This window comes from Symphalangus syndactylus, chromosome 6 (genome assembly GCF_028878055.3).
Source record: "Symphalangus syndactylus isolate Jambi chromosome 6, NHGRI_mSymSyn1-v2.1_pri, whole genome shotgun sequence".
NCBI lineage: Eukaryota > Metazoa > Chordata > Mammalia > Primates > Hylobatidae > Symphalangus > Symphalangus syndactylus.
The window spans coordinates 73,929,637-73,941,552 of NC_072428.2; the positions used below are offsets into that span (position 1 = coordinate 73,929,637).

General features: G+C 37.9%; 1 pseudogene; it reads right to left on the minus strand.

Annotated features, from left to right (window-relative positions):
- The window catches only part of LOC129484733 (tripartite motif-containing protein 64-like), a 97,864-nt pseudogene extending 87,627 nt beyond the window's left edge, over positions 1-10,237 (minus strand).
- Positions 10,238-11,916: the final 1,679 nt, after the last annotated feature.

An 11,916-nucleotide genomic window follows, 5' to 3' on the forward strand; every position in this document is an offset into this window, starting at 1 on the left:
CTTTTTGTTTTTGTTTTGTTTTGTTTTGTTTTTGAGACAGGTTCTCACTCTATCATCCCGGTTGGAGTGCAGTGGTAAGATCATGCCTCACTGCAGGGTCGACCTCTCCAGATCAAGCAGTCCTCCGACCTCAGCCTCCCAAATAGCTGGATACAGGCTGAAGTGTCATGGCTGAGTAATTTTGTTGTTGCCGTTGTTGGAGAGACAGAGTCTCACCCTGTTGCCCAGGCTTCTCTCCAACTCCTGTCTCAAGGGATCCTCTCACCTCAGACTCTAAAAGTGCTGGGATTATATATATATATACGTATATATATGTGTATATATATGTATATATATATATGTATATATATGTATATATATATGCATATATATATGTATATATATGTATATATATGCATATATATATGCATATATATGTATATATATATGCATATATATATGTATATATATATGAAAAATAGTGCTTGGAAAATTAGCTTACTAATTGAAAAATATACATGCGAATGACTGCTTTGAAATATATATATATTATATACATGAACACACATATAAATGTACATATATATATACAACCTTCATCTGAGAGTAGGTATGCTTTTGGCTTCTGAGATGAACATATTCACAGTGATAAATATTTACTATGAATTCAGCTAAACATGATACTCATCAATATTCATATCTATTTATCTCTATTTCTACCTAAATCTGTATTTTTAAAGTTGTGGCTAAGCATTCCTAGTTATTTAGATTTTTATCCTTTACCATTCAATGTGTGTTTGGCTTGGAGACTGTTTTCACAGATCAGGAAGTTGACAATTATGTCCCACATTCAGTGGACTAACAGCGCAGAGATCCTCTCTCTGGTTACTGCTACGACAGTGCATGGTCAGTCTCCCAGATCACCGGAGATGATTGTGATTTTATTTTTAAATCTAGTTTCTAGGAATCACTGCCTGGAACAGAATAATTTATTGTTCACGCAGTGTTCACTCAGAATTTGTGCTTTAGCTCTTCAGCAGTAGGGCTAAAGGCTCTTTATTTATGAATCAGTGGTTAGCTTGGGGAGTACTTACAAATTTGTCCACATTCCACCTTGATTGCTCTTTAGGGGGTGCAGGCTGGCACAGATACACAGCCTTCTGGCTGGCGGTCAGAAGTTTATTTGTTGCTACAAAGCAGGCTAAAGATTCCAAGCTCCTCTTTAATGTTCCTAACCAAGGTCTCCATTGTTTTTGACAATGCTCTTGGGAATGTACCTGTTCATGGCCGATTCAAAATCAGTCATTAATGTGAGGCATTGAGCAAAGCTCTCAGTTTTTACGGCCTGTCAGTCCTCCTAGATTAATCTCTGCATCACTGCAAAGGAGTTGACAGTGGCTTCTCTAGCACTCACACACGCTCTAAAAGTCTGTGCTGGAGTAGGTAGGGGGATGGTGTCTCCCGGTGTTTTGTCTTATCCCTTGAGGGACAGAAGATACAGCCAGTGGGAAACTTGGGCATAGCAACCCTAGACCTGCTGTTCGGGGTGGAGATTCTACCCTATTAGTGGAGGTTGTATGTGCATTATCTCATCCAGTCCTCACAACTATAAGAGAAACATATTTCTCTCATAAACTTATAAGAACAGCCAATTAAACTGAAGTTTAAATTATTGTCCATATTTATGCCAGGCATGGTGGCTCACACCTATAATTCCCAGTACTTTGAGAGGCTGAGGTGAGAGGATCACTTTCTCTTACAATTGTAGGACAGAATAAGATAATTCACTTAAAATTTGATTATCCACTGCCTGTATCTAGTATTCCTTCTATTAATTCAAGTCACTTTTATGAAGGAATTTTCATATTTTTGTGAATTATTCTTAAACATTAAGAACTATTCTTATGAAGGGGCAATCATAAAGTAATTCATGTTCAAAAACACATTTTAAGACACAGATTATTCTTATAATGAGAGTGAAACACAAATAATTTAAACTTCAGTTGAATTGGCTGTATTTAGGCCTGGCATAGTGGCTTATGCCTATAGTCCCAGCACTGTTAGAGGCTGAGGTGGGAGGATGACTTGAACTAGGAGCTTGAGAGAAGCCTGGGCAACAGGGTGAGACCCTCTCTTTCCAGCAACAGCAAGAACAGAATTACTCAGGCATGACAGTTCAGCCTGTAGTCCAGTTATTTGGGAGGCTGAGGTTGGAGGATTTCTTGTTCTGGGGAGGTCGAGGCTGCAGTGAGCCGTGATCTCATCAGTACACTCCAACCTGGGCAACAGAGTGAGAGCCTGTCTCAAAAACGAAACAAAACAAAAGCAAAATTTGACCGTATTTATCTATTCTTCTTTATTGCTCTAATAGTAGTATTCTAATATAAAATGAGATTATATACAAGATGAGGATGGTTAAAACAGTATAATGCTATTAAAACATAAATGACTACAGAATTGTATGTTTGCATTCCTCCTATCATTGAAATAACCCATTACACAACCCATCTGTCATTAAACTTTTGGATCAGAGTTACTCTTTATAAATGGAGTTGGCCTATTTTAGACTTTGTTCTCAGCAATCCTCATTAAAGGAGGCACTACTAGATTGCTTTAAATAAATTCAAAAAACACATATCAGAAACTTTTGATATGTTTGTTGTGTGCCCTATTGCCAGTAATTAGATTAAATACTAGAAAATACACCATTAAATATGATATTTGATATACAGTTGGACCTCCATGTGTATGGGTTCTGCACCCATGGATTCAACTCATCATGGATTAAAAAAATTCAGGAAAAAAATAGAATGATTACCTTTTCACTGAATGTGCAGACTTTTTTTGCTCGTCATTATTCCCTAAATAATACAGTGTAACAACTACTTACATAGCATTTACATTCCATTAAGTATTTTAAGTAATCTAGACATAATTAAAGTACATTGCAGGATGTGCTTAGGCTACATGCAAATACTTCCCCATCTTATGTAAGGACATCTGAGGATTATTAGCATCTAAGGATTTTGCTATCTGTGGGGAGTCCTGGAACCAATTTCCAGTCGATACTTAAGGAAAGTCTTCATACAAAATTAACACAATCAAAATATAGGTATTTCTGATAATAAGGATATTTTACTGCACATGTATTTTAAAAACTTCAAAGACCTAAATAAATTTGCAGTTTTCTTAAAATGTAATGAGGCTTCTGAGTATTCTGTATTTTCTGAAGCAAAAAGTGAGTCTTACTTTCTATTCTGGTAACGACATGTTCCCAGGTAACTGTCTGTAGGATGCCATCGGTGAAATTACTAAAATCTTACAGGTTTTCAGTCTTTTTATCTGTATCATTGTCACTCTCTTAAGATCTGTGTCCATCGATAGTTTGTTCCTGAGCTAAAGAAAATTGACTGAGCCTATCAATTTGATAAGCAGTCCAATTTATAACTTTATTAAATAATATTTCTCAGTATCCCTGTTGATTTTGGTTACATTCAGTAGCCAAAATCAAAAGGAATACAGGGGTGAATTTGGTAGCCTGTTAAACAGTTGTATCAGATGTTTTTATCAATTATTTTGTGCATTTATTCTTTTATTCAAACAGACAATTAATGAATATCAGTTGTATTTTAAGCATTGTGTACTTTCTTGGAATATACCTGTGTGTAGTACAAACACAATCCTTTTCTTGTAATCTGAGAAGCAGAAAAGATGCCTACTATTACACTGTGAGTTTTACAAAGAAAAGTGTAAGGTTTTCTGAGTCTTTAAAACAAATAGCCTAATCTAGTCCAGGAGCTAAAGAAAGAATTCCCTGAAGAAATGTTGGAACTTACACTTGATGAAATGGGACTTAGCAGATGTGGAACAGAGAAAAGAAAATTCCAGTTCAGGGGGAAGAAACCTGTGCTCTTGCATTAACCCATCAGTTTGGATAAACACACTCGGGTATTCATTTACCTGGGCTGTCTTGGAAATCAAGGGAAAGAAAAGATACAGCATAAAAGAAAAGACATGCGCAGTATTCTAAGAGAGAGTAGTTTAATGAAAATCAAAACAAATGCATGCCTCCACACTTTTAAAAATGGTACAAAGTTTCATAGAAAAAGATAAAGAATGTCAAGTTGTCAGTAGGTTAGCATTCTCAGAAGTTTGTGTTTCTGATACCTTTAGTCATGTTACTGACCTATCTCTCATTTTTTGAGTGCAAAGCAAAGCAAACAAAGAAAAGTTTTAAGAGGGTAAGGGAAAGAACAAGAGAGGCTACAGATGAGAAAACTGTTGGCCACTGTAACAAAGCTTACTATGCCACATTCATCATCTAGAAACACCCCCATCTGGCCTAGAGGCCTTTCTGTATACTGAGATAATAGTGGGGAAGAGGTCTTGAGATGACACCGGTAGCCTTCTTGACACAAAAAAGTAGAAAAATTTTCTTGGAGTTAACAAGCATGTCATTTCTCATTGTCCAAGAATCATTGCAAAATCCAACAGCCCAGTTCCAACACTGTCCAACATCCACCTCTCAGTAATATCTTCGAAGGGTGAATGGCAGGTCTCGCCATCAAGAAAACACTTAGATTTTGTTGCAGTTGGGGCAATGTTGAGATCATCAGAACCAAAGAGTAGCTGTCTCAGAACTTCAAACAACGGGAATGTACCAAGTGGTTATTTTATTATCCCAGGAAATATGCACTGCAGGAATAAGAAAACAGTCACATGAAAACATAGTGTTATAAACTTCTAACGGATGTGGGCTTTACATAGTGTCTACGTATGCCAGGTTATCCCTGGAAATATGGGTCAGGACGGCAGGCACCTAAAAGAAGAAATTTGTCCTTAGATTTAACCATTGTGCTATTCTTCCTTATCGAGGAGTCCTTACAGACTCCCAGAGCCCAGTCCCAAGAGTTGTCCACATCCAGCTCCCAGTAGTGTTTGCCAGAGGAGAAGACCCAGGCTCCCCATGCAGCAAAATTGTCAGATCTGTCAGAATGCAAAGATTCAGGTCTAAACATCAAACTTCTCACATCCTCAAACAGCCTAATATTGTAATTGGTTACTTCCCAAGTGAAGGAAATTTCCACTGTGGAAAAAAGAGAATGTTCCAGTGAAAAGGAGTTTATAAATTCTTTTGTTCAGATAAGGAAGAGATTCTCACTAGAAAACACAGGTCAAGATTAGAAAGAAACTTCTGTCTGGAAAGATGTTGGAATCAAAGGGTGTTAGGATATCTGCACAAGTAAACGGCTAAACTTCAATGATCGCAATTTCTATAAACTCAAAAAGTATAAAGGGGAGGAAGGTCAGGTCTATGTCTAGTTAGCAACTTTTCATAGCAGCTGAAAAACTGGAAGCTCTTGCACTGCAGCCAAGTCCATAGCAATAAAATTAACCTTCATTGTCTCTTCTCTGTCAGGGCAGAGCAGGAGGCTTGGGACAGGAGATGAGGTGGGGAGCCATCCTTAGACCCAAATAAAAAAGTTATCACTTTGCCAGAAATATTATAATCTGCCACTTAAACTAGTCAATTCATACTTAAAGAGAAAATCTGAATCTGCCTTCTGCAAAGGGCAGCTTCCTTCAAGAATTATCTGACTTTCATGCCAGATTCAGGCACAGACATCTTTTATCTGCTGGATTTATCATGATCTATCCTGGAGTTCTAAGGCCTCATCAACCAACAAATCACGTTCCTATCGTTCACAGATTCTCAGTTTTTGCATTGTTATATAAGTTACTCGTGTATACTTTAGTTGATTAAAATGCACATGATTAAAATTATAAATGCTATGAAACTTCACCTGAAATGTATTTAAAAAAACACTGTCACTCAAATCAGTCATTAACTGCACTGAATTTGAAATTGAAATGTCCTGAATTAATTCAGTTCTGTATACTTCTTGTAATAATTGTATACAGGAAATTGTATCACGGTTCAACCATACATGAATGGTTCTACATCCTAAAGAGCCCTTCTGCACGTTTTACTTCTCTAAGAAATTTGTTGTATGGCTGATTCCACCATCTCTTATTTAGTTTTGTCTGTTTGATGACAATGAAACTATAAATATAAATACCTATTCACAGACTATTTTCTTCTAGATGAAAGATCATTACATTGGGAAGGCTGCCCATGGAAAACCAGAATTGAAGGCATTGCATGTGGATCCCACCAAGAGGGCGACACTCACCTAGAAAGTGGTTGAACCTATCCACCAGCCCAGTGATGGGCCCTGTAGTGAGCTCTGGATTCACAGGCTGGGGCACGTGCAGCAGCACGGACTCACTCCTGCAAGGAAGTAGGTTGAGTTGGTTACGTTTCTGATGTCTGTGTTTAAGAAATAGATTCTAATAGAAAATGCTTCATTCAAACCCACTTCTGATATTGTAATGTACCTCCACAATCCTAGGATGGATATCTGGCTCTTAGGGAATCTTTCTAACACTTCACTCCATTTCTAACCTACTGCCACTGAAAGATAAATGCCTCTCTCCCTATCTGCCACCAAATAGTTGATCTCTAATTACGATTCTGAATCCTAAAAAGAGGCAATAGTATTCTAGCAACTTCTGCATTGAACTCTTCAAAACATAACCCCCTGAGTCACTTGGAAAAGTAAGAAAAGGTTAATGTCTGATAAAAGGCATAGGTAACATTCAACATACAACACAAACACATGAGTACACACACACCCACACAATCACACTGTCACATTGTGGTGTTGTTAAATTATGTTTTCACTTTGTTGGAAACAGCTTGATGTTTTTCATAGCATGCCTTGTGCTCCAGTTTGCACTGACGGCCAATAACATACCTTGCCACCATGTCTTCCAAATCCTGTAGAGAGAGAGAGAGAGAAAAATAAAATGACTTCTTTAGAAAGTTGTTATTCCTGTTGGGCGAGGTGGCTCACACCTGTAATCCCAGCACTTTGGGAGGCCAAGGTGGTTGGATCACCTGGGGTCAGGAGTTCCAGACTAGCCCGGACAACATGGCAAAAACCCATCTCTACTAAAAATACAAAAAAATTAGCTGTGTGCGGTGGTGCATACCTTTATTCCCAGATACTAGGGAGGCTGAGGTAGGAGAATTGCTTGAACCAGGGAGGCAGAAGTTGCAGTGAGCTGAGATTGGGCCACTGGACTTCAGCCTGGATGACAGAAGACTCCGTCTCAAAACAAACAAACAAACAAGTTGCTATTCTGTGGATCTGCTCTTTAGGGTTTGAAAACTTTAGAATTACCACATACTATCACTGCAACAGTTTTAAAATGTATTCTCATCTCTAACACTTATTATACGTGTAAGACCTATTGACATAATCTATTTCTGATAAATTCAGGACCCTAAATTTGAGTGAGAGAGAAAGGTGTGACTAGTGACTGCGCATTGCTGCAGCTGTCTACAATGTGGTCTTTTTCAGGGCTAGTACCCGAAGGGTAATGTGGCTCAAATCAAGAGCATTTCACACCTAGGACTTCCCAAAAGGAGGAAGAAGGAAATGTTAGTTTTTCCCTAATTTCTTTGTATTATCCAATAGAAACAAAAATAGAATTTTCACATGAATTTTTTTCTTCCAGCATTTGAATGAAATGTGCTGGAGGAGGAAGCTTGTGGTAAAAAATGTTCTATGGAAATCTAGTTGCACAATTCCATAAAGCTTTCTTTCCATGATTAGGTTAGGAGTTATAGTTTATCTCTATAGCTGGTGGGAATGACTCTCACCATCAGTGCAGGAGCTGAAGAAAGAATGTCTTTGGTACCCAATGGAAGGCAAAGATGTAAAGGTCAGCTAACACAAAGTGTCTCAAGGGACACCCTCATTTCTTACCTGGAGCAGCTCCACATCTGGCTCGTGACACATTTCCAGTAGTTCCTGATACATTTCTTTCAAGTGTTTACTCTTGATCCATGTTGTTCCAACTTCTCTGGAGTTGCTGAAAAATCTCTTGGTATTCCTTGTTCAGTCTCTCTAAATGTTGTTTTTCTCCTCTATGGAGAACTGGATGCAGCTTCCTATACTAATTCCTGATCATCTGTGCCCATAAAACCACATCACCCTGTAGGGACATGGATTTTGTAGGCTAAATGCTTAGGTCTACTTCCACCTCACAGAACCCACAAATTCATCCTCCTCATTCCTTCTTTTATTTTCCACCCTTTACAAACAGGACAATGAGCTAAGCAAGACCTTCCTTCAAAATTTATGTAATTCAGCAATTCCCGAACACCGGCAAAAAAGCCCTTTAACTTTAAATGTTTAAATATATCTCCTCTTAAATCTGACATACCATTAGAAAACAACTAAAATTTATGATTGATTGTTAAATTGTCATCAATAATATATATAATCTTTGTTATTCAATTAGTTTGTAGTCTCAAACCTTTGTATTTCACAGCGCAAACAATCACTCTAAGTAGAGATGTTGTTAGTATATTACAATCAGGATCAGAAGCCATCACACGGAAAGGATCTTAGTAAAAAATTTAACCCCCATCTCTCAAACCGACTACCTCTTTTCTGTCTCCCATCTTTCTGCCCTCAAAAGCCACAGGCTCTGAATTGCCCTGCCATTCTAAGAACATGAATCTCCATTCCATTGTGTTTCTTCTCTCAATATTGACATATTTATTCTCTCACTCCCCCGGTCATTTGTTGTCCCTTCTCCTCAGCTTTTCATCGTGTTACATTTTCTCCTACTTGAGCTGGCATCATCTGGGTCCTTTGCTATCAGATTTCACCAGCACAGGCACATTTCTTAAATTACTGTTCCCACCTGCTTTTTTGCCCCTGGATAACATCATATTCACCATTAAATGCCTTTATTCCTCAATTATATACTATTTAATCAATATTACATAATTCATTTATACAGAAATCTCTGCCGGAAATACTTACTAATTTTAGCACATACTTGTCCTTCAGAATTTATATTTATTTTTATTTATCTGAAAAGCATTTACAGAAAACCTGCACAATTGTTATATTGAACAGTCTGGTTGTTTTCCAGCCTATGAATAAACACGTGACCAAATCAGGCATATGAAAATTTCAACTCAAGTTGCTAATATAAATGTTGTCAGCATGCCTGTCTCAAGCTGGTCGTCAGGACTCGCGGTCTCATACTAACCCTCCAGAGGAAGGCTGTTCTTCTCTCGTCATTTAGCTTTCTCTGATTTTCTTGAATGTTTTTCCATAAAATCCTCATTTGCTTTAAGAACTTCTCCTGCAAAAGAATTACGAGGTTGAACAACAGAAAATCAAACACCATAGATTCCACACTCTGAGTGGTATACACAAGCAAGGGATATAATACATAAATACATTAGAAAGGGGAAAGGAAAACAAATTTTTCACTGCTCATTCTCAATGGATATTTTTCAGTTTGAGGTTTCAGAAGGCAGAACAGTTTAGGGAACTGAAGAGTGATGATTTCCTGTAACCCAGCTAATGTTCAGGGAAACATCCTGCTTCAGAACCCACTATGCTAGCCCCCAGATTTTGTAGTGTGCTATTCCCATACTCGTTTGTCCAGCAATATTAAATGTGTTTCCAAAATACGTTTCTTTGTGCTAGTAGTTTTGGTGGCTTTTCAATGCCTTTAGCATTGAACTGTAGAATCAATAATAATGACATTTACTTATTCACGCTCTGTTTGGGTCCAAGCTCCATGAAGAAAAGTAGAGTTGCATATTTTATTCAAAATTCCATCACTGGTACCTAGAACAGCACCTGGCACTCAGTAAAGAATGGAGTAATCACCATGATGATTCTCATCGTCCTTGTAATCTCTTTAAATCTGCCACCTTCCAGCTTTCAGGTGATCGCAGAGCTATCTCTTACCTGGTGTTCCTCAGCTGCCCCTTCAATGGGATAGTGTTTGTGAGCTCCGTGCTCCTGAGAGTTGGAGCACAGCAAACAGAGCAGACTCTTGTCCATGTCAGAGAACATCTTCTTTGTTTCCGTGTGGTCCCACATATTTGTTTCTCAGAGCTCAGGAATTGCCAGAGACTGGTTTTTGTTGCAATGGTCACTAAGTTCTTCAGAAGAATATTGGTTTTGAAGTCCTTGTTCTGTGATGGTTCCCTGCATGCAGGGCAGTTGGTAGGACTTCAGGCTTCTTCCCAGTAAAAGCAGAGACAGGGCCTACAGAAGCTGTGCTCACAGAAGACAGTGGCAGGGTCTACCAGGTAGTTCAGGCAGATGACACAGGTGAGTTCCTTCTGGAAGGCATGTGAGAAGTCTGAGTCCATTTTCCTAAGGAAAGAAAACCACAAGAATTTAATCTTCTACCCTGGAGATACAAAGGTCCAAGCAAAGTTTGAATCAGGTTGTGATTGAATAATATCCTTTCTTTCTAGAGAAGAATAGGCTTTAATTTGCAATGACAGACATAGGAAAAATAGAAAACCAAGACACTAAGAGATATTGACCTCTGTAGGAAAACATGAATGTTCTCCAATCAACACATGGCCAGCTTTCCAAACTCTATTTTCTTGCATAGAAGAATGTCAGATTTTTTGAGGGGTTAGTGTCCACCAAATTGCTTGGGCTTCACAGGTTTCATCAACCTGTAAACTCAAGGGTTGAGTCTTGAATGGTCTGAAAATCAGTAACACTTTTAATTGCCAGTGATTGGTTTAGAGAAGGCAAGCTAACTAAGCTCTTCCACTCTCACTTATTTATTTAACTGTAACAACCATCCATTGTGACTTTTCCAGAAGGAGCCTGCTTGAAAATGTTAGAGCAGAACTCATACTTAGACCCCAATCAGAAAAAGCTATCCTTTACACTCCAAGATAAAACAGACAAATCGAGGTAAAGGCACTTCTCCAAGGTAAAACAAACAATCATTGTTTTTCTAGGCTGCTATGTTAATTCAATCAACAAAATCTTTCTGGCGTGTTTACTGTTCCTGGACTGTCTGTTAATTTGGGGATATACTGGTTAATATTACAACATTTTTAAAAGACAAGTAATTAAAATTACAAAAAGATTGATAAATTGTAGGAGAGTACACAAAGGATAGAAATATTTTCTAAGCTCTTTGGAAGCATTATCATTACTCTTTCACGCAGTCAGAAAACGAGTAAGTATTATGCAATAATAATAGGCACTAGACAGTAAGTCAGAGTTTTAAATGTATGTTTTGAAAAAAAAAAAAAAAAGAGGAAAAAAAAAACCTAGGCCAAGCAAGGTGGCTCAAGAATGTAATCCCAGTATTTTGGGAGGCCAAGTCAGGCGGGGCGTTTTGAGCTCAGGAGTTCTAGACTGGCGACATGGCAAAATGTCTATGTCGGTCTATCTCTATAAATATATATGTATGTATAATAGCCGAACATGAGGGCCCATGCCTGTAGTCCCAGCTACTTTGGGAGATGAGGCTGAAGGATTGCTTGAAGTGAGAAGTAGAGGCAATAGTGAGTCTCATTTCCACCACTGCACTCCAGCCTGGGTGGCCCTGTCTAAAGCAAACAAAGAAACAAAGAAATGAAAAACCTAAATCCTGGTTTCTACACTATATACATATACGATCCCTCTATTTCTGACATTTCTGCATGATTGCCAGTGAGACTTTTCTTCAGAAATACTCTTTTCTTGCTTTCTTGACAGACTGAAGTTTGTGAAGAGACTTTTACCATTTTTTAGAAAAAAATGTTTGCCCGAATCATTCAATGCACTCTCTACCTATATATAGCCATACATTGTAACACAGGCACACTACCAATAGTACAGTAGAATGTAACACATTTATACACATAAATTACAACACCCATAAGCCATTTATAGAACCCACAGAGATTAAAAAACTAGTAGATATTTGGAAACTTTTGCAAAATGCCTACAATCTATACAAATAACTTAGAAATACATTAAGTAAAGAATTAATCATAAGTTTAATTTGAGGAAGATGTAGCAAGACAGATGATGA